We start from the raw sequence: 19,857 nt of genomic DNA on the forward strand, positions 1-19,857 counted from the left end.
ACATGGAATTGATCAGAGCCCCAAGGAGCTCTTAGATTCATACGGCCGGGATTTTTGGTACCCTGTGGCTGGGTGCTCCATCCAGGAGGCTGGCCTGGAGCATGGATTGCTTCACTGGCCTGTGCACTATTTCTTTTGCAGGATTGCACAAGATGGGCTGCCAGAATGGTCCTGGAGTACTGATTTTGGATGTCTCACTCAAATCATACGCAGGATAAGTTCAGGGCTCTGGGCCACTGACAGTTCACTGCCGAATTTTGACTTGAGCTGCACCTGTGGGCCCCTGCATTGGTCTTGACTGGCAATATTCCAACTATGGTGCTGCCTCTGGTCTATCTGAGGCATTCTCTACTCTGTGCGGGCACCCAGGGCAGGGACCCCCTCCTCTCCATGGGTTCCCCGCCCGTCCTCCAGGGTGATCATCCCTATTTCCTTCTGGGGCTTTCCAGCCCATTGCTCCACAATGCCAACAGGCTTCTCTGGTTGATGTCCTCTCTTGTCTCTATCAGTGTGGTGACATCGTGCTCTCCCTGATCAATCTTAAGTTGTATCGATGAGGGATGGACATTCGTCGAGCGAATGAGATTGTTCTTCTCATCCATCCTGTCCTCCCCTCTGGGCAGTACGTGGCAGGCAGGGGTGTGGTTGACATTGAAAGAGATCGCATTCTAGGAATGTAGTGAATAGAACCTGGAGTTCAAGAGAAGACCTGGCAATGAAGAGCCACTGAAGGGTTTTGGATAAGAGAGAGAGAAATGATAGCATTTACATGTTAGATCATTCTGATAGCTCTGAGAGGAATGGATCAGAGCAGTGTTTAGCAAAGAAAAAGCAGGGCCTCAAACTCAGAACTTTCAGCAGCCAACAGTATCCAGCTAAGATTAGATAACATGGTTTTATTTTCATTGTACTATTTTTGTGGTCAATGTTCTATTTATGGCAACTGATACTGGTATTCCACTGATGACAATGATATAAAAATTGCCTTTCAATAAAGTTGAGCAAAATGAGAGCCAGTTTAAAGAAACAGTTAAGTATATAATATCACAGTTGATACATGGAGAATGAGGTACATCTGCAAGAAGGGTGACAGATGGTGGGACACAGATGACTGAAATTTAGGATACACTGGAATAGAAGAAACTAAGATTAAACACAAGAGACCAACGAGAAGTGTATTGCAATAGTACAGGTGAGACATTTTAAACTTCTTGAGATCAGAGAGACATATTTATTTCGTTTTGCTCTCAGGATTAAGCCTTGAGGGCAGCCAGAGTGACTGTCCAGTTAATACCCTTGTTAGCAGTGCAAACCATTGTCACAGATGTTGAGCTGGACTTTGATGTTAATGCATTCTTTCAAACATTGGTCCCCAGAGCTTTTCTTGACATACTGCCTCAAATCCAACTTTGGGAGGTGGACAGTATAAATAAGTGAAAAACTTTTTTAAGTTGTAAAGAAAAAAATAGCATCTTACATTTTAAAAAGTGATAATCATTTCACAATATATACAAACATTGGATCATTATGTTGTGCACCTGAGACTAATATAAGTCAATTATACCTCAATTAAAAAGAATAACATCTTACTTTAAAAAAATGTTTTAAAAACTCTTATTCATCTTTCAAATTTCTTCAGTTCAAATGTCACCTCCTTTGAGAAACTTTCCCTGATTTCTCTATGTATACTCATTTGTTCCTTGCCCTGTGCTTTCAGTAAACCTTCTTACACATCTAAGCCAAACTCTGTAGAACAGTTTCTTTGTGGGTCTTTTCACTAGGCGCTAAGCTGCCCAGTGACCCTGTCTTTCTTTTCATCCATGGTCCCTAGGACTATTCTGGCACAGAAATAAGCAGGAGTTCAATAAACATTTGTGTAACAAATGAATCTTGCGGTGGGGACACCACATTACAGAAGAACACTTAGAAAGTCATTACGTTCTATTGATTTCAAATTCAAAGAGAGTTCACAGAAGGGAAAGAGCAACATGAACTAGAAGGTGTATTGAGGGAGTTAAGGACGTTAAAAGGCTTGAGCGGGAAACAGGAAATCTAAATAAAGATTCTTCGCATCACTTCAGCATCTTTTTTTTTTTTTTTTTGGTACGCGGGCCTCTCACTGTTGCGGCCTCTTCCGTTGCGGAGCACAGGCTCCGGACGCGCAGGCTCAGCGGCCATGGCTCACGGGCCCAGTCGCTCCGCGGCACGTGGGATCTTTCCGGACCGGGGCACGAACCCGTGTACCCTGCATTGGCAGGCGGACTCTCAACCACTGCGCCACCAGGGGAGCCCCACTTCAACATCTTAATAGCAAGATTTCCCACTTGGAAGAGTATGTGTATGTATGAGTAGGAGATGTTGGAGGGAAGGAGGAAAGGAACCAGGTCCTTGTAAGGGATTTCTCTTGTCCCTTCATCCTTTCAGCCTTGTCAAGAACAACCCTTGGGAACTTGGCTGACATTGTCTACATACCTTTCTCTTCCCAGAATTCCACAGGGCGCTTGGTCCATAAATATTTATTGAATGGAAGCACCTTGCCATAAAGACAAAACTAAACAATGTATTTTGACTGAAGTTCATTGAGTTCACAGAAGGGAGGAGGTTGGGAGGAGTGAGATGGTATTGAAGGATTTCTAGTGGGTATATTGTTGGGCTGGGCTTTGGGACATAAAGACATAGACTCTCCCCCTCCGATGCCTTCCAGTGTTGTTCCAAACTGCCAGTGAAGATGGCTCTAGCCCTCTAAACCAGCAAACGCTACCCTGTCAGTAAAGTAGCCACTAGCCACAGGTAGCTATTTAAACACAATTTAAAATTCAGTTCTTCAGTCGCACTAACCACATTGCAAGTATCCAATAGCCACATGTGCCTAGTGGCTTTCATAATAAATAGCTCAGATAGAGAACATGTCCATTACCATAGAATGTTCATTTGGACAATACAGATCTAAGGAGTAAATCTCCTCTGGGCTGTGGAAAGCTAGAGCGTGAGGGGAAGACAATCTGACTTTCAGCTGTTTTTCACTGGCTTTTCTGTTTCTCCACACTTTTATACTTTTAGCTACTACACTTTAGGATTTGACTGACATTTCCTTCATTGACAGTTTCTGCACCCTCAGAATGCATGGTGTGGACTTTTTTAAAAAAACAATTCAGGGACTTCCTTGGTGGCGCAGTGGTTAAGAATCCTCTTGCCAATGCAGGAGACACAGGTTCGAGCCCTGGTCCGGGAAGATCCCACATGCCGCAGAGCAACTAAGCCCGTGCGCCACAACTACCGAAGCCCACGCACCTAGAGCCCATGCTCTGCAGCAAGAGAAGCCACAACAATGAGAAGCCCGCACACCGCAATGAAGACCCAATGCAGCCAAACATAAAAAAAAATAACAATTCAAGTGATTTTTAGTATATTCACAAAGTTGTGCAACCATAACCATTATCTAATTCCAGAATATTTTCATCACCACAAAAGGAAACCCCAGATCCATGAAGCAGTCACTCCTCATTTCTCCTTCCCCCGGCTCCTTGGCAACAACTAATCTGCTTTGTGTCTCTATAAATTTGCCCATTCTGGAAATGTCATCTAAATGGGATCATACAGTATGTGGGCTTTTGTGTCTGGCTTATTTCACTTAGCGCAGTGTTTCCAAGGTTCTTCCATGTTGTAACATGTACTGTATCAGTATTCATTCCTTTTTATAGCTGTATAATATTCCATCATATGGAGGCACCACATTTTGTTTATCCATTCATCAGTTGATAAACATTGGGGTGTTTGCACTTTTCAGCTATTATGAATAATGCTGCCATGAACATCTGTGTTCACATTTTTGTGTGCACATATGTTTTAAATTCTCTTGAGTATATACCTAGGAGCAAAATTACTGGGTCATATGGTAACTCTATGTTTAATTCTTTGAGGAACTGTCAAATTGTTTTCTAAATCAGCTGCACCATTTCATTTTGCATATATTTAAGAGAGAACTATTATTTTCTTTACCTGATAGTGCTTGACATACAGAAACTCCCTACTCACTGTTGGGTTGGATGATCACTTTGACCCACATTAAATATCCATTCAGTTTGGAACTGCAGGATGCCCTGTTGACCAGGATAGGGATGTGGCCCCAGTCTCCTTAATACTACCCTATTAACCTGTCAGCGATTTTAGCCAATCAGTTCATGTTTATTGAATACCTGTTACTTCCCATTGCCTGACAGCCATGGGAACTAGAATGCTGTAGTGAGGATATAACACAGGTAGGGGGATGACTACCTTTGCCTGGGAGAGTTAGCGAAGGCCTCATGGAGGAAGAGCTACATTAGTTGAGTCTCTAGTGCTAAGTAGAAGTCGCCAGGGAAGAAGTGCCACACAGGAATTAGAACTAAGCAAAGCATTCTGCTAGATGACACAGGGCATAGATGGATACATAAAGGGTTTCTGCCCACAGGAAGATTCCAGAGTGAATGTGATGGAATCCAGATTCTTCTTCCACTTATCCTTCCAGAGGGCTGAGTTTAGTGTGATGATACCAGGGTTGATCCATTTAAGAAATCGTCTTGGGTCAGCCTAGTTCTTTGCCTGAAGTAGCCTTTCTTTGGAGTGACAGTATGACCAATCCAAATGGAATTTCTGCTTTGGCAAAAGCCACAGCCATGGAAAGTGAGGAACTGATGCTTGGGGAGGGATGCTGGTGAAAGAAACTTCCTCGTACGGTCTGTTGTGCCCTCAGGTTTTTACCAGGTGAGGCTTAGGCTTCACCTATGCCCAGTACATCTTTTCAATATAAAGTGAATTGATTGTCCATTGATATAAACTGGAGAAAACGGAGCTAATTTCCTCCAGGAGTCTTGGGCTCCTCAAAGTAAATGTCTTTCAGCTCACGCGAGGGCAAAAATCAGGCTGTTTAGAATGGGTCAAGCTGGTTTTCACTAGGGTCTTTTATCTTCTTTATCAAACGAAATTTCTCACTCAAGGGTTCTGTCAACATAGGAAGCTAGAACTGGGGGAAATACCTGCAGGAAAATGGTTACATACTTGCTGTCAGGAAGACATTACTGCAACCAAAGTCAAAGTTCCTGAAATAGAAACTGCTATTTATTTCTACTCATTGTCTATCTGGGTGTTTTGCGGGGGCGTCCTTTTCTGAGCGGTAGAACAAAGTTCTGGGAGCACCCTGATTTACAGTAGTTGTTTTTAGTCTTTAGAAAGGTTCATTGCAGGTGGGAGAAAATGTTGGGAGGACTAAAGACTATGAAATGCAAGAAGAAATGAAGATGGAAATAATTTTATTCCCAACAATTCCTCTCCATTCTAACTTGTGCCTCTGCATCGCAGTGTGGAGTTACTGAGTGTGTCTTCCAGATGAAAATCTCTCCATACTCAGAGCTGATGTCACTTGTCCACACGGGACATGTGGACATCCTTATGACAGATGTTTCCTGTATTTCTTAATTAATATATGTAAAATATTTGGAAAAGTGACTGGCAAATAATATGCGTCACGGAAACGTTAGGGTTGATGTTGTTGTTGTTATTGTTATTATTATTATTCAGGCTCATCTCCCTAGCTAGGTATAAATTCCTTGTAAAGGAAGATCTAGTCGTCCTTCTCGTCCTTAATAACTTGTTAACGTGATTAGGACCTTGGACAAGTCGCTTACTCTTCGCAAGCTCTGGTTGCACCACAAAAGATTGCTTGTCAAGTACGATTTGGGTCCACGAACACAATTTGGCACCCACTGTTTATAAGCTACTGCCCTGCGTCCTACGCCCTTTTTATAGTAAAAGTATTAAATGAACGTGAAGTCAAATGTAGGAGCGACACCGGAGAAGCAATGATCTCTACCGTCCTGCCTTGACACGCGGTGTGGGAGAGACTCCTAGGCGATCTCCACTCCCTGCCATCCCCCTGCTACTTTGCAACAACGCTTTCTGCTCCGCCCCGTGCCTGGACTCCACTCGCGCGGAGGGGAAGGATCCCGGTTTCAGCGTCTGGATTGGGGCATCTGGGTGCACCGGAGATGCGAGGCTGCTGTGCGAGGGTCGCCGGCAGCAGGTCCGGTCGGCGCCCGGCCCGCCCCACCGCCCCTGCTCCCGGCTGCCCAATCAGGGCGCAGCTCGGGCGCGAGCTGCGGCCAATCAGGAGCGGCGGGAGCGGCGCCGGGAGCTGGCGGGCGCAGAGCGAGCTCAGACTGTGAAGCGGGCGGCGGGGCTGACTGGGAGGGAGGGCGGCGAGAGCCTCACTGCGGACTGGAGCCCTGGGCCAGCGCAGCCCGCTTTGCCGAGGCGACCTTCCAGCCGACTCTCTGGAACCTGCGGGCGGCGTCACAGGTAACCGAGCCCGCGCCCCGCACGGGGAGGGTGAGCGTGCCCGGGGAGAGGGGCCCCGCAGGTGGAGCGGGCGGGGGGCGACTTGGCCGCTAGGTCCTAGCGCCGCTGGCGCTGCCCGAGCCCCTAGCGCCCTGACGCCTACCTCGGCCGGAGACCCCGGGAGACGCGTTTCCACCAGCCGCCGCCGTCCAGGGGTGAGAGGGAGTGAGGTGAGTCGGCCTAAGGCGGGCGGGGGTGGACAAGACACCTGCGACACCCACACTCATACACAGACGCTGTTTGCCAGTGGGCGTCTTCCCCGAGATCTGAGTCCCCGCGACGTCTTCATTGGCTTGAGTAAGGGAGGCGACAACAGGTGTACTTGCGGACGGTGCTTTTCTCCCCCAACACCCCCCCCCCCCCCGTCCCCCTGCGCCAGAAATCCCGGTTTGGCATTCTGCCCCACCTTCGGGCTGTCCGGAGACAGGACCCCAGCCTGGCCTCTCAGGCGCGCTGCCCGCTGGACAGCGCCCAGAGGCGGCCTGGACCCGGCGGACCCGGGCTTTGGATGGAGTTTCCTCCTCGCGTTGCCAAGCAATTTGCAGGACACCCGCCTCTCACTGAGATGAAGAGAGTTGATGTGGTGTGTGTGTGTGTGTCCGTGTGTTGCAGCCTCTACTAAAAGGAGCTGCCCGAGGGCTGTGAGTGAATCATTAACTGTGCTCTTGTGCAGCTGGTGGCTTCTGCCTGTCTCTTTTTCTCTTAGGCAGGTCCTTCGTGCTCTGTGTGCCTCACTCTTCTAATCTGTAAAGCACGACAAAGCTTTTACCTGCCTGATAGAGTTGTTTTGAGGAGTAAATGAGCCAATGCTGAAAAACACTCAGGACAGCGCTAAGTACTCAATAAACGCTGGCTCTTAGGATTTATTACACGGAGTGGATGGTCTTTTAAAGAGTAAATCAGACGTGTCCAAACCGGCCCAGTGACTATTTGGAGCTCCGAACAGCTTTTTACACTTGAAAGGGAAAAATACTGTTAATAATGTTAAGGATGGTATCATTTAAAGGTCCTGGGATTAAAAAAAAACCAAAAACCTTCATTGGAATGGTGAGAGAGATAAATGGATTCCAATTAGTATCAGAAAACTTTGTAACATTTGAAAAAAATGGTATGAATGTTCTGTGAAAAGAATATCATGGTACTTTGTTCAATCTTTCATTAATATCGCTGATTTGGGGGGAAACTGTGAAGGTTCTTATACTTCCTACTCCTCCCTTAAACAAGTAAAGTTTAAAAGGAGAGAGAGAGAAGAAAAGAACAAACAGCCCAACCACACAACAGAATGCCAGCAGCTCATAGAAACCCAAAGTTGCACTTCCCACTTTAGGCGATTTTTTTCCCCCGTTTTCTACCTAGGTGGTCTGGTTCAGTTCTTTGCCACTGTGTCACTTTCCTTGTTTAATTTGAAAAGTCAGATAAACGTTTCACTCCATGAATTTGTCTTTTTAAAAGCTAAAGTATCAATGTGTATCAGACTTGCTGGATTTCTGAGCCCTCTGCTACTTACTTGCTTCCTACCCTCTAACAAACCCAAAAGGACCTTACTAAAAATTCTCTAGGGTGATGTTAGTGGGAACCTGTCTTTTCCAGCACATTACCCGCATAACCTGGGACGTGGGGAAAGGGCACAGACAAAGGGCCCCAGTTCTCCTAGGGTCTCCAGCGCATTTGCCAGGAGGCTTAGAATAAATACATCCACTTAGAGATAGTGATTATCTTCTCAGAGGGTAAGAAGCCCACTTCCAGATGCAAATCTTTCAAGTGTCAGATTAATTCAGCAGCCTTTTCAGGTGTTGATGAGGGGACCTACTCTCTTCACCTGAGTGGGAGGATTTGAAAGCTTCGTGCTGGAGGAGGGAGAGAGACGCGTGGGGCAGGGGAAAGATTGCTGAGTTCAGAGCCAGACCCACCCCTGGTGAGAACTCTGTCTCTGTGGCTGATGGCTGGGAAACTTGGACAAGTTGCTTTGTTTATCTGAGCCAAAGTCTCTCACGTTGTAAAATGAGGACTCAAAAAAACATTTTTTTTGGACGAGTTCTAAGGATGGTGCTAATGAATAGAAAGCTCCTAGCACCGTTCCGGGCATGTAGTTATAGATCTGTAGCATGCAGAGGAGGTCCGCAAGGTGAGAATGATCAGCTGTACCTGGGAAAGAAAAAAAAAAAAAAAAAGACTTTACTGAGGGGATACACTTGAGCTGAGTGTAGACTAATGAGCAGTTCTCTTGTGCAAACAGAGTTGAGGTGGGATTAGAAGGAAGGGTAGGGCAGAGGGGAGAAGTCCAGATAGAGAGGATATGGGATATCAGAAGTGCTATAATAGTCATCTTAGGCAAAATAAACAAATATCCCCCAAATCTCAGTGGCTTACAACCACCAAAGTTTATTTCTCACATATGCTGTGTGTCCAGGGTAGGTCACTCTCGGTTCTACTTGTCATCTGTCTTTATCTGGGGGTCTATTAAGGCTTAAGAAACAGCCTGTTTCTGGGACAATACTAATCTTGTTTATGGGAAAGGGAGAAAAAGAGAACATGACGGAACAGAACTATTATAGTACTTAATGTCTGCTTAGAAGTGGTAGTTCTCATGCTGTTGGCCAAGGTAAGTCACATGGCCAAAACTGATGTCAGTGGTATGGGGACTCGTAAGCCTCCTGCAAACCCGTGAGGCAGAGCTGATTAGGAGGGAAAGTGCAGAAGGAAACAAGGCCAGGAAGGTGTCCTAGAGGCAGATGTTGCAGGGCCCTGGGTTGTGTGCCAGGGTTTTGGGACTTTATCCTATGGGCAGGGAACAGCCGCTGAAGGTTTTTCTTTTTTTTTTTTAATTGTTTAATTGAAGTATAGTTGATTTACAATGTTGTGTTATGCTGAAGGATTTTAAGTTGGGGTTTGGTATGATCAAATGTTCAGGCTGAGCACACATCTCTCGTAGCAAAGTGGGAAGAATGAAATAGGTGAGACTTACAGGTAAGAGATGATGAGGGCTCGGACTAACACAGCAGCCTCAGATCTCTCACTATCTGTCACATGACTTGAGTCCACTCCTAGAAGTGGCTCATTTGGCACTTGGGTGGCTTGTCTTCTTAACAAGTTTTCTCCTAAAATGGATGTCTCTCTCATCTTAAAGTCCTTATTTTATAATTGTCACCTAAAGCAGCTGTTCTCAAAGTTTAGGGTGCATTAGAATCACCTAAAGGGCTTGAAAAAACACAGATTTCTGGGCCCCACCCCCAGAATCTCTGAACCAGTAGGCCTGGGAACAAGCATTTCTGAGGGGTGCTCAGGTGATATTGCTGCTGCTGGTCCAGAGACCACACTTTGAAAACCACTGAATTAAAGGGAGAAATTAAGACATAGTTGAGGGAAAGGCCGGAATAGAATGGAAGGAGGAAAAAAATCTGGAAGGTCCCAGCATAATCCCTGTGGCAGTTTTGCTGAAGGCTGGCTCTGGCCACAAACAGTGGGGTCTGTAAGAGTGACTGAGTCTCTAGGTGTATATTGAATTGCAGATGCAATTCTCACAGTGAGGAAATGAAAAAAGCTCAGATTCTGAGAGGTAAGAAGTGTGCAAGTGCTGCTTTATCCCCTCCCTTGTGATTCTGCCCTGACTCCCTGTCAGCGAGCACATTGCCTGGTTCCAGACCTTGCACTCAAGTCGGCCAGTGTATTTCCCACCCTGATCCATCTCACTGCTTGTCATCCCAGTTCTGATATCTTTTGGAGCTGGGTTGGCCCACTGGGTGGACATTTGGCTGAATTTTAAAGTAGTCAGACCAAGAAATTGCTCTCTTCTCTTGAGGTCACGTTCACGAATAAACATCTGTACCGTATGATCATGCAAATTGTGATCAACCCCCCTAGATAAATAACCCCCTGAGAACCCAAAGTCATCCATGGTTTGGCTTATACTAATGGCTGGCGCAAGTTGTGACAGTTCCCTTAGCTGTGACTCACTGCTCCTGTAATGAGAGAGCATTCCTGTAATGAGAGAGCCTTCCAAGATCAGACGTTAAGGAGAAAATATGTTGGCGTGTACAACGTGACAGAAGAAATAAAGCATCGTGAGGGTTTGTTTTCTTTTTGCTGTATTTTTCTCAATCTTGGATGTGACAAAAGTTTGAACTCTACTGGGGTCTAGATAATCAGTGATATGCCTGCCCAACAGACACCATGTGAATGAATGAAATACTTTCAGGGTCAACATTTTGAGTGCTAGCTAGCGGGTTACAGTATTTGTTTCAAGGTGGCATGAGTGTAAAATGGTCCATTGGGGTGTTGAATATACTGGAAATTCTATGCCTATTAAATTTGTATAAAGTAAGAAATGTCATGGTGGGCCTAAGCTATAATGCGAAGTGAGTGAGATTTGAAAAGATACTTTTCCTAATAGAGATTTTTTTAAAATAAATTTATTTATTTTATTTATTTAGTTTTTGGCTGCATTGGGTCTTCATTGCTGCCTGCGGGCTTTCTCTAGTTGCGGTGAGCGGGGGCTACTCTTCATTGAGGTGCGCGGGCTTCTCATTGCGGTGGCTTCTCCTGTTGCGGAGCGTGGGCTCTAGGCTCGCGGGCTTCAGTAGTTGTAGCACGTGGGCTCAGTAGTTGTGGCTCGTGGGCTCTAGAGTGCAGGCTCAGTAGTTGTGGTGCATGGACTTGGTTGCTCCGCGGCATGTGGGATCTTCCCGCACCAGGGCTCGAACCCGTGTCCCTTGCATTGGCAGGCAGATTCTTAACCACTGTACCACCAGAGAAGCCCCCTAATAGAGATTTGACAGACAAATGACACCTTAACGGTGTGCTCTTGGAGACGGGAGAATTCCCCAGGATTCTGGGTACCTCCAGAGGGGGGATGTGAAAGCTTGGAACCATAACCTCTGTCCAGCAGGCCTGAGGCCAACTCTGTTGGTTAGATCTGTCTGTTTCCCTGTCCAGGTAATTTTGGAAGGCCAGCTGTTTCCCCTCTTCCTGCAGGGTTGGCCTTAGTGCTACCTTCTCTTGGTCAACTGTACGGTGAACTCCTGCAGTTCCCTCAATCTCAGGTCTCCAGGAAACTTGGTCTAAAGTTTCAAAAGATGTAGCAAACAAAACCCTAGACATGAGTGAGAGCCAGTGAGGAAAGGGACACTTAAACTAGCCAGGAGGGACTTAAAACACTGATCATAGTCATTAGAAAGTGTTACTATTCACTGTTGCTTAGCATTTATCCAGAAATTTGATGTTTAAGTAACATACATATTAAATAACTAGATAACTAGTATACTCTATGTTTATTTGAATAAATGCTATAATGTATACCATATATATATTCAATGTCTAGCAATTTCTGGTGGTAGATTTCCAGTGCTATTGTTGTCTTTCTGAAATATAATAACGTAGATAGAAACAACCAAAATTCTATAGACAGATAAAAGAAGGGCAGGATTGAAAACTCTAAGTCCCATGAATCTTTTGTCCATTGTGTACACCTCTGTCACTTCAGCCGGCCCTGCACCAACGCAGACTTGTGTGCACTGAGGTGGCCTCACCAACAGGTAACAGATGGTCAATGTTCTTTACAATATTTAGTCACAATGAGGAGTGTGAAGCTACTTGGCAGATTGCTAATGGCCCAGTAAAATCTTTGGAAGGTGGCTTCATGTGAATGGCATTGAGCATCTTCTAGGTGCAAGGCTCCGAGGAAGACATCATGAGGAATTCAGAAAAGTGTAGTACTTAGTCCTCTGACACGGCCTCTAATCTGAGAGAGAAAAGGCATAATATTTACGCAAAATTAATAATAGGTACGTAACAGTGAGGCCAAGAGTAGGCATATAATAAAAGGGGGTATGCATGCTGTGAATCCAGAGATGGGATCTTTCTGAGGTTGTCCTGGACGGGAAGGCTCATGGAGGAGCAGTCGCACTAGATCGGAGGTAGGAGTAGCATTTGGGTGGAGCATTGGGGTTTAGGGAATGGACCTAAGTGATCTGTGGCTCTGCTGGTCAGCACAGGCTTGTTTAGGACTGTGATTCGACTTCTGTATCTGGAGTGAAGGGGTCAAGTAAGAGAGGAGAAGGGAAGCCTGAGCTTCTTGAGGTCTTCCTTTCTTGAGCGCCCTCGGACCATCTAATCCAAATATTCTGACGGGGGCTTCCCTGGTGGTGCAGTGGTTGAGAGTCCACCTGCCGATGCAGGGAACACGGGTTCGTGCCCCGGTCCGGGAAGATCCCACATGCTGCGGAGCGGCTGGGCCCGTGAGCCGTGGCCGCTGAGACTGCACGTCCGGAGCCTGTGCTCCGCAACAGGAGAGGCCACAGTAATGAGAGGCCCGCGCCACAACAGTGAGAGGCCCGCGTACTGCAAAAGAAAAACAAAAACAAAAACGAATATTCTGACGGCTTACAGCTCCTGACAAATTAAGCCATTCATTGATTCATTAGAAGATGAGTAACACTGGACTCTCATTTGACCTTCTTAACATTTCATTTTATTAATAGGAAAGCACTTTGGAGCTAAGGATGACGCACCACTTTATCAATACAATCTAATCCTATCATAAACTCTGTCAAACTGGCAGGTGGTTGGTCTCTCTCCACTTGCAAAATGACTTGGGAAAGTCAAGTGACTTGTTTAAAGTCATGCAAGAATACCCTGGCATGTCCACATCCCTGGATCCCACCTCCCTGACATTTGGTGGTTCCCAGCGTCATTTGCTTTGCAGATCTCCATAGGGATGGTGGCTCTAAGAACTTGGGTCCTTGACATTTAGTTAAGATTTTCTCCATCTATTATTGTAGCCCATGGAGGCCCTCAACTGTAACCCCAAGAGGTCCTCGTTAATTTTAATCTGGGGATGAGATAATTACACCCTTCTCTTTCAGGCTTAATCCTGGCTCTCACTGTAAGAAAGTACCATTTCAGTGCTGTGGATCTGTGCAAACACTCCCATCTGAATGAAACAGCAATCTCAGCACTTTTCATGCCAAATGCCAACCAGTATAGCAGGACTATCAGTGGCTTTCAATCTGCTTGAACTTTGAAGTGAGACACCAGACCCTTACCAGCAGGATAGAATCACTCCATTGGCTGCCTTTTGAAGTTAGCTAATTGCTTTAAAAAAAAAAAAAAGTGAGATGCTTTAAATGAAAACAGATTTTATTTCTGTTTGCTTTAGAAACTGAATATGTTTGTCTGTCTTTCCTGACGTAAGTTTTTAAAAGAGGGAAATTATAATACCGTGGTTAAGTGGATAAGGCTGGGGTGATCCATAGCTTATTCAGTTATACATTGTTTAAATGTTGTCTGTTTCGTGAACCCAGAGCTGTCAGAAATACAGTTTGACTTGTATCTTTGCCAAACATAAAGAATTTTTTAAAAAAGTTAATTAATTTATTTTTGGTTGCGTTGTGTCTTCGTTGCTGCGCACGGGCTTTCTCGAGTTGTGTCATGTGGGGGCTACTCTTCGTTGTGGTGCACAGGCTTCTCATTGTGGTGGCTTCTTTTGTTGTGGAGCACGGGCTCTAGGTGCGCGGGCTTCAGTAGCTGTGGCACGCAGGTTCTGTAGTTGTGGCTCACGAGCTCTAGAGCTCAGGCTCAGTAGTTGTGGTGCACGGGCTTAGTTGCTCCGTGGCATGTGGGATCTTCCCGGACCAGGGCTTGAACCTGTGTCTCCTGCATTGGCAGGTGGATTCTTAACCACTGCGCCAACAGGGAAGTCCCAAACATAAAGTATTTTTTTTGACATTACTCCTTGTCCCTCCATCTCCCTCCACTTCAGACTCTGAGCAGTTGAAAGGTGTGAAAAACTTTTTTAATCAAAATTATCAAAATCACTATCAATAGCTATTATTCATTGAGTTTTACTAATTCCAGGTCCTTTGCTAGCAGTTCACTCCGTATTATCTCACTTAATTTCTGTCTCAGCTCTGTACGGTTGGGAAGAGTGGGATCTCAGTTCACAGACGAGACAAGCAGAGGCTGGAGTTGAGTAGTTTGTCAAAGGTTGTAGTGGACCTGGACTTTGCACCCTCTTTTAATCACTTAGCTCTAGAAACTGTGCCCTTAGTCACTATTGTACTGTATCTGGAAACAAAAGGAAAAGTGCTGGGAAGAGTTAACAGGGGCTGTCTGTGCACTCTGACCACACCCACGGAGATCCCTGTGGGAGGAAACGGCCCTTGTTTTTGCTCCCTCAGTTCACACTATCAGCAGGGCTGTTGAAGCACACTTCCTTCTCTTCTTTTCCCTATCTCGTCCTCCTTAAATTTTTTGTTCTAAAGTATCATCCAGAAAGGGGGTGAGTTGGGGAGTGGGGATCTGTTAGCGTAAATTCTGCGTGTCTCTGTCACTCACATCAGCCTGATTGGCATAGGTGGGCGGGTGTGTCTGCAGCAGCTCCTCTAGCTGCACCATCCATCACGCACAGCACTGTGCTCATGGGACTAGGGGCTCTGATCCCTGTCATTTGGTTGCTTCTCTCCTGTGAAGAGGACAGAGAACGTACAGCCAGTCCTGGCTGGGCACTTGGCAGAGGTAGGTCCTGGCCATAAGAAAGCCAGATAACACGGTAGGTTCATTTATGCGGACTCTGGAGCTAGACTGTCCAGGTTTGAATTGTGTGGTCTTGGGCATTATTTAACTTCTGTGTGCCTCAGTTTCTTTATCTAAATAAATGGGATAATAATAGTACCTACTTTATAGGGTTCTTTTGAGGAGTGCATGAGTTAGTTAAGTGAGTTGTAAAGCACTTTGAGATCAACGGCTGGCAGATAGGAGGTGTTACATACGTGTTTATCAAATAACACATAAAAAATGAAGTAGTAGGTGAACATCATTGTTTGTAGGTAGACAGTGGATAAAGCTCCATTGTCTACGATGGATAAAGCTCACCTGACTGCTTTAGTAAAGGTACTCATGATGAGTTACATGCAAATGAAATAATTATTAATTGTACTAGTGGAGTTTGCCATTTTAAAGAATCATATGAGAAATATGTTTGTAAACTGCCTTTTTGTGAAATGAACATGAGAGAAACAGTGTAAGAGGAAGAGGGAAGTTCAGGATGACTTGATTTTTTTTTTTTCCCCAGAGCTATTGGAGAGATAGAGCTGCCATCATCCTGGGTGGGGAAGGCTTCTGCTGGAGTGGTTTTGGGAGACAGAGAGTAGTTCAATTTTGGATATGTTAAGTTTGAGAGGCCTGTTGGACATTGAAGTAAAGGTGCTCTGTGGGCATCAGTGGTGTCAGGGGAGAAGTCAGGGCTGGAAACCTCTATGTGGTGGTTTATTCCATCTAGCTAGAGATGGCATCCAAAGCCATCGTGAAGGAATGGAAGCAGACAAAGAAGAGTCCGAGGGCTGAACCAGGGGGTATTCCAGCTCCAGTGGAAGAGTCAGGCTGTTTCCAGTTTTCTAGTTTGTTCTTTCCTTCGATTTGCAAGTGTGAAATGAAGGGTGGACCTACTTAATGCTGGTGTTTTCTTTGGCTAGTTTATCATCTGAGTTCTGTTAATGCTTGGACTTCAGAGTCAGTAGACTCTGATCAGATACCAGTTGACCTCATCCTAGCTTTGTGCCCTTGGGCAAGCTACTTACCCTCTGACACTCTGTTTCCTTATCTTGAGATGGGAACTGGTAGTAAAAATGCCCATCTCAGAGATTTGAGGGCTCAGTAAGTGCAGCTGTATTAATGCTATGAAGCTGTTAATCGCTTTATCACTGTGAAATTCTCCCTGTTCGTGCCAATGTGTGAGAAGTGAGGAATTTTTAAAGCCCTTTGAATTTTGCCTGAGGTGGAAAACACATTTTAATTTAACCCACACTGCTGCTATTTTCCTTCCTTCTTTTTATTAAAAATAAAAGAGTGAGGTCAAGGGGGTACTGCAATAAATTTTACATGTCAGCCACTTATACTTCCTCTGTAATTGAAACACTGCATCCAAAGATCAGATCTGGCCTGTAGATGTGGCAACTGGTATGTGAATCACAGACGCACAAGCCTTCAGAGACCTGAAAACAGAAACACGGAAAAAAATGGATATCCCTGGCAGTGTCAGTGTTTCAGTATTATATATGCTAACCTCATACGTGCTCTTTACCACTATGAGCCGGGTAAGAAAGTTCTCACTCTTTTCCAATAAATGAACTGATCCTCCCGACTGTTTTAAATTCGACTTTTACACTTGGTTGGAAAATGCATCTAAGACACTGGGTTTTCACTCAGCAAATAATACAATTCTGAATTTTTTTAAAACGTCTCACTCTCAAAGCTCAGTAAGAACCAAGAGATATGGCGAATGAAATTCTGAAGTCTTGTCTCTCAATTCTCTAATTAGAATGTCTGCCGTGTTTGCATATGTGGTTTATATGCAACGAATTTGTGGCTTTTCTGTTTTGCAAGAGTTACTGTCAGCGAGACGTCTACCAAAAGAAATACTACTATTAGTGGTGACGGGACCAAATATGTGTAACGTTGCGGTTGGTGTCTAAATCTCCGCTAGAATTTTTGAGAAACCTTCTCCAGATGGAGGTGGGTGGTGTGAGGGCTGAGAGAAAACATTAGAAATAACCAAAGCAGAAGAATTAATAGGCAAGAGTTTGCAGTGATTACATTTTTCTCTCTGGTCTTTCAGGTTGAGGAAGTAAGGAGAATAGGCATAAACTGTGGGAAATTTCCGTCAGCTTGGAAAAAACAATAGAATAAATAATTCTTAGCCATGAGGTGAGAGCCCAGGCAGTCACAAGGTCAAAGGATTCTGTCCCATTTGTCTGTGGTGACAGCCTCTCCCTGCCCCCCCCCCCCCCCCCCCCCCCCGCAACCCAAAGGAACTCTTTACCCTTAAACAATAGAAGTGTCCCTGGGAAGCTGAAAAGGTACATGCAAAGGGAATTTTTAGAAATCATATCATTTCAGAAGTACACCAGTGGTTATACTGGTTTTCTATATTTTCCGAATTTTGTTTAGTGAGATTGTATTCCTTTTATAATAAATAAGTAGGTAGGTAGATAAATAAAAATTAGAAAAATAAATTTAAAAGAAGGAAATACACTAGGAGTGTGGAGATGGGTGTGTTGTCACCATTTCAAGGTGCTAAGTTGCTCACGTTTTATAATGTGAGGATTATTTTGTCTACAAGTCATAATACTTAACATATCTGCTCTCTCTATTTACAATCTGTAAAATGTGCCAGGTGTCAACAGTGAATGTCACCCATCAAAACCCAAGACCTGCTCTACAAAAGCAGGGCGAGCCCTCAGTGAACAGATACTTCTTCAACTTTCACACTGTGTGAGACCCACCCTGTGTGCCCTGTTCCTTGCCGCTGTCTCTGGCCATTGGAGACGCTCACGTACCCCTGCCTTCGTCAGCAGTGTGAACTGGGAGGTCTCTTGTTTGTGAGGGGCCTGCTTCACAGGAATAACGTTGCAATCAGCCCAGGGCCCGGCTGTAGCTGCAGCCTGTGAGGCCCACTGCGGTAGCCTGAGTTTTTAGTGTTTGGCTGGGCTGTTTTGGTTTTATGCCTGTGTGTCTGTTTTGCTGGGGCAAGAGGGAGGGGAGGGATTCTTAGAAAAGGGAAGGAGATATCCTCTGCATTACTGAAAATGGAAATAAGGAATTATCAGTTCAGGGTCAGTAGAAGCCACAGTGCCTGGCTTCCTTCTGCTGTGCTCCTCTGGAATGATTTTGCTTAGTTTGGAAAGGTCTGAAAGTGACATGAGCTAGATAAATTGTTCTAGGGTGGAGCTTTTAGCAGGGAGTATGGAGATCCCTAGGGCATTCATGGAGGGACCTTAGGAAAGATGTCCTGAAATTAAACAGAATGTTGCATGTATGTGTTTTTTACCCAGAGATGAAGACTTAATTTATATCTCAAATAAATCCAGAGAGTCATACTTCAAAAAAAAAAAACAACAATGGTTAAGAAGTTCTAGGGGGAGGCCCAGAGTGTATCCTGGCCTTGGCCCTAACTAGAGACCCCTTCCTGATGGATGAATTGCATATGTAGTGGAAGTACCAGTGTGTAAAACATCTTAGGTGAAGCCCCTGCTGCAGAAAGATGAGGAAGGTTTTACTTCCTCCAGTGCTGGAAAGCTGGAAATCCAGAAATGTATGACTCCTGTGCTTCTGTCGAATGCTTCCTGTTCTTCTCCCTCTCTGTGTCTTATCCTGGAGCCTACAGAGCTCCCTGAACTCTGTATTACCTGAAGAGTTCACTAGCTGAAGTGAACACTAATGTCTCTTTTACCTGGTCTTCCTTTTGATTCTAAGCGAACCGGGTTGAGTTTCCCTGCAATTGGGAGGTTGACTTTGGCCCTGGCCTCCACAATGTGACAGGAGAAGGCATCTATAGTGAACTCCTGCCGGGCTGTTTATCCTGAGTCCAGCATGTAAATGTTGATCTTCCCACCCTTGGTTCTTGCTCCTCCTCATATTATACATTCTCTCTGGGTGACCTGTCAGTCTGTGTGATGAACGCTCATCTCAATTCTTCTGAGCTCTCAACCTATCTATTGAACAGAACCCATAGACATCTCAATGTGGTTGTCCCGTACGCCCATCAAACTCATCAGGTCTAAAATTGAACTCATCATATCCCTACCACCCCTCAAGTATTCTTCCCCCTAAAGTCCTCATCTTGGTGAATAGCACAAAAATCTATCCAGTTTTCCAGGATCCTTTTTATCCACCCACCACTACTCCCTCAATCTAAATGAGCCCCAAATAGACTTTCTCCCCATGTCTTGATGATCTTACATCTTAAATGGCTCATAAAAAACATCCCCCCTTTTTATCCCTCAGCTTGCAATGCCTGATCACTATAATTACTAGCTGGTCTTCCCACCCTCCAGTCCACCTTCCTCATTGCTTCCAGAATGATCTTTGTAAAATACAACTGAGTCATGTTATTTCCTCATTTAAAATTGTTTAATTGATCTCCATTGCCTTTATGGCAAAACCCAGCCTTCTTGGCATGGCCTGCAAGGCTCTGTCTGACCTGACTCCCAGTCTTGCCAGCCTCTTCTCTTACTACTCTCCATCTGACTCATTACTTCAGTCAAACTGAATTATCTATAGTTCAGAAAACACATCAAGTTTTTATTCATCTCCGAGACTTTGTATGAACACATTACACTTTATTACAGCTGTTTGGAGTGGGGGACTTATTAAAAATCATACACTTCAAGGTTCTAAGTCATGTACAAAACAGATACCATCACTTCAGCTCTGCATCACCCCCTCCCCACCTCTCACCCCTTTTCTAACACTAACCCTGAATCTCTGAACTTGAACCTCATTTCTCAGCCCCATCTCCCCTCATACCATGCCTTATCTCCAGATCCTAACCCATCCCTGACGCATACTTTGGGAGCTGGGGTCAGTGATGGGTGATGTTCGGCGGGGGGTTAGGTAGGAGGGAGGTCTGGGGATGAATGTAAGAGCCAGGGATGTCCGTTGTGCACCCTTTTTTGGTAACAAACAGTGGCTTTGCATGTTAACACAATCCAT

The 19,857-nt window shown here is 45.0% G+C and overlaps 1 protein-coding gene across 4 annotated transcripts in view; it reads left to right on the forward strand.

Annotated features, from left to right (window-relative positions):
• The first annotated feature begins 6,187 nt into the window (after positions 1-6,187).
• The window catches only part of STON2 (stonin 2), a 144,699-nt gene continuing 131,029 nt past the window's right edge, over positions 6,188-19,857 (forward strand). For all 4 annotated transcript variants that reach the window (XM_067728787.1, XM_067728798.1, XM_067728779.1 and 1 more), the window contains exon 1: positions 6,188-6,333. The gene's annotated coding sequence lies outside the window, so the exon portion shown is untranslated. The remainder of the gene's footprint in view (positions 6,334-19,857) is intronic.

The sequence above is a fragment of the Pseudorca crassidens genome, chromosome 1, assembly GCF_039906515.1.
Source record: "Pseudorca crassidens isolate mPseCra1 chromosome 1, mPseCra1.hap1, whole genome shotgun sequence".
Classification (NCBI taxonomy): domain Eukaryota; kingdom Metazoa; phylum Chordata; class Mammalia; order Artiodactyla; family Delphinidae; genus Pseudorca; species Pseudorca crassidens.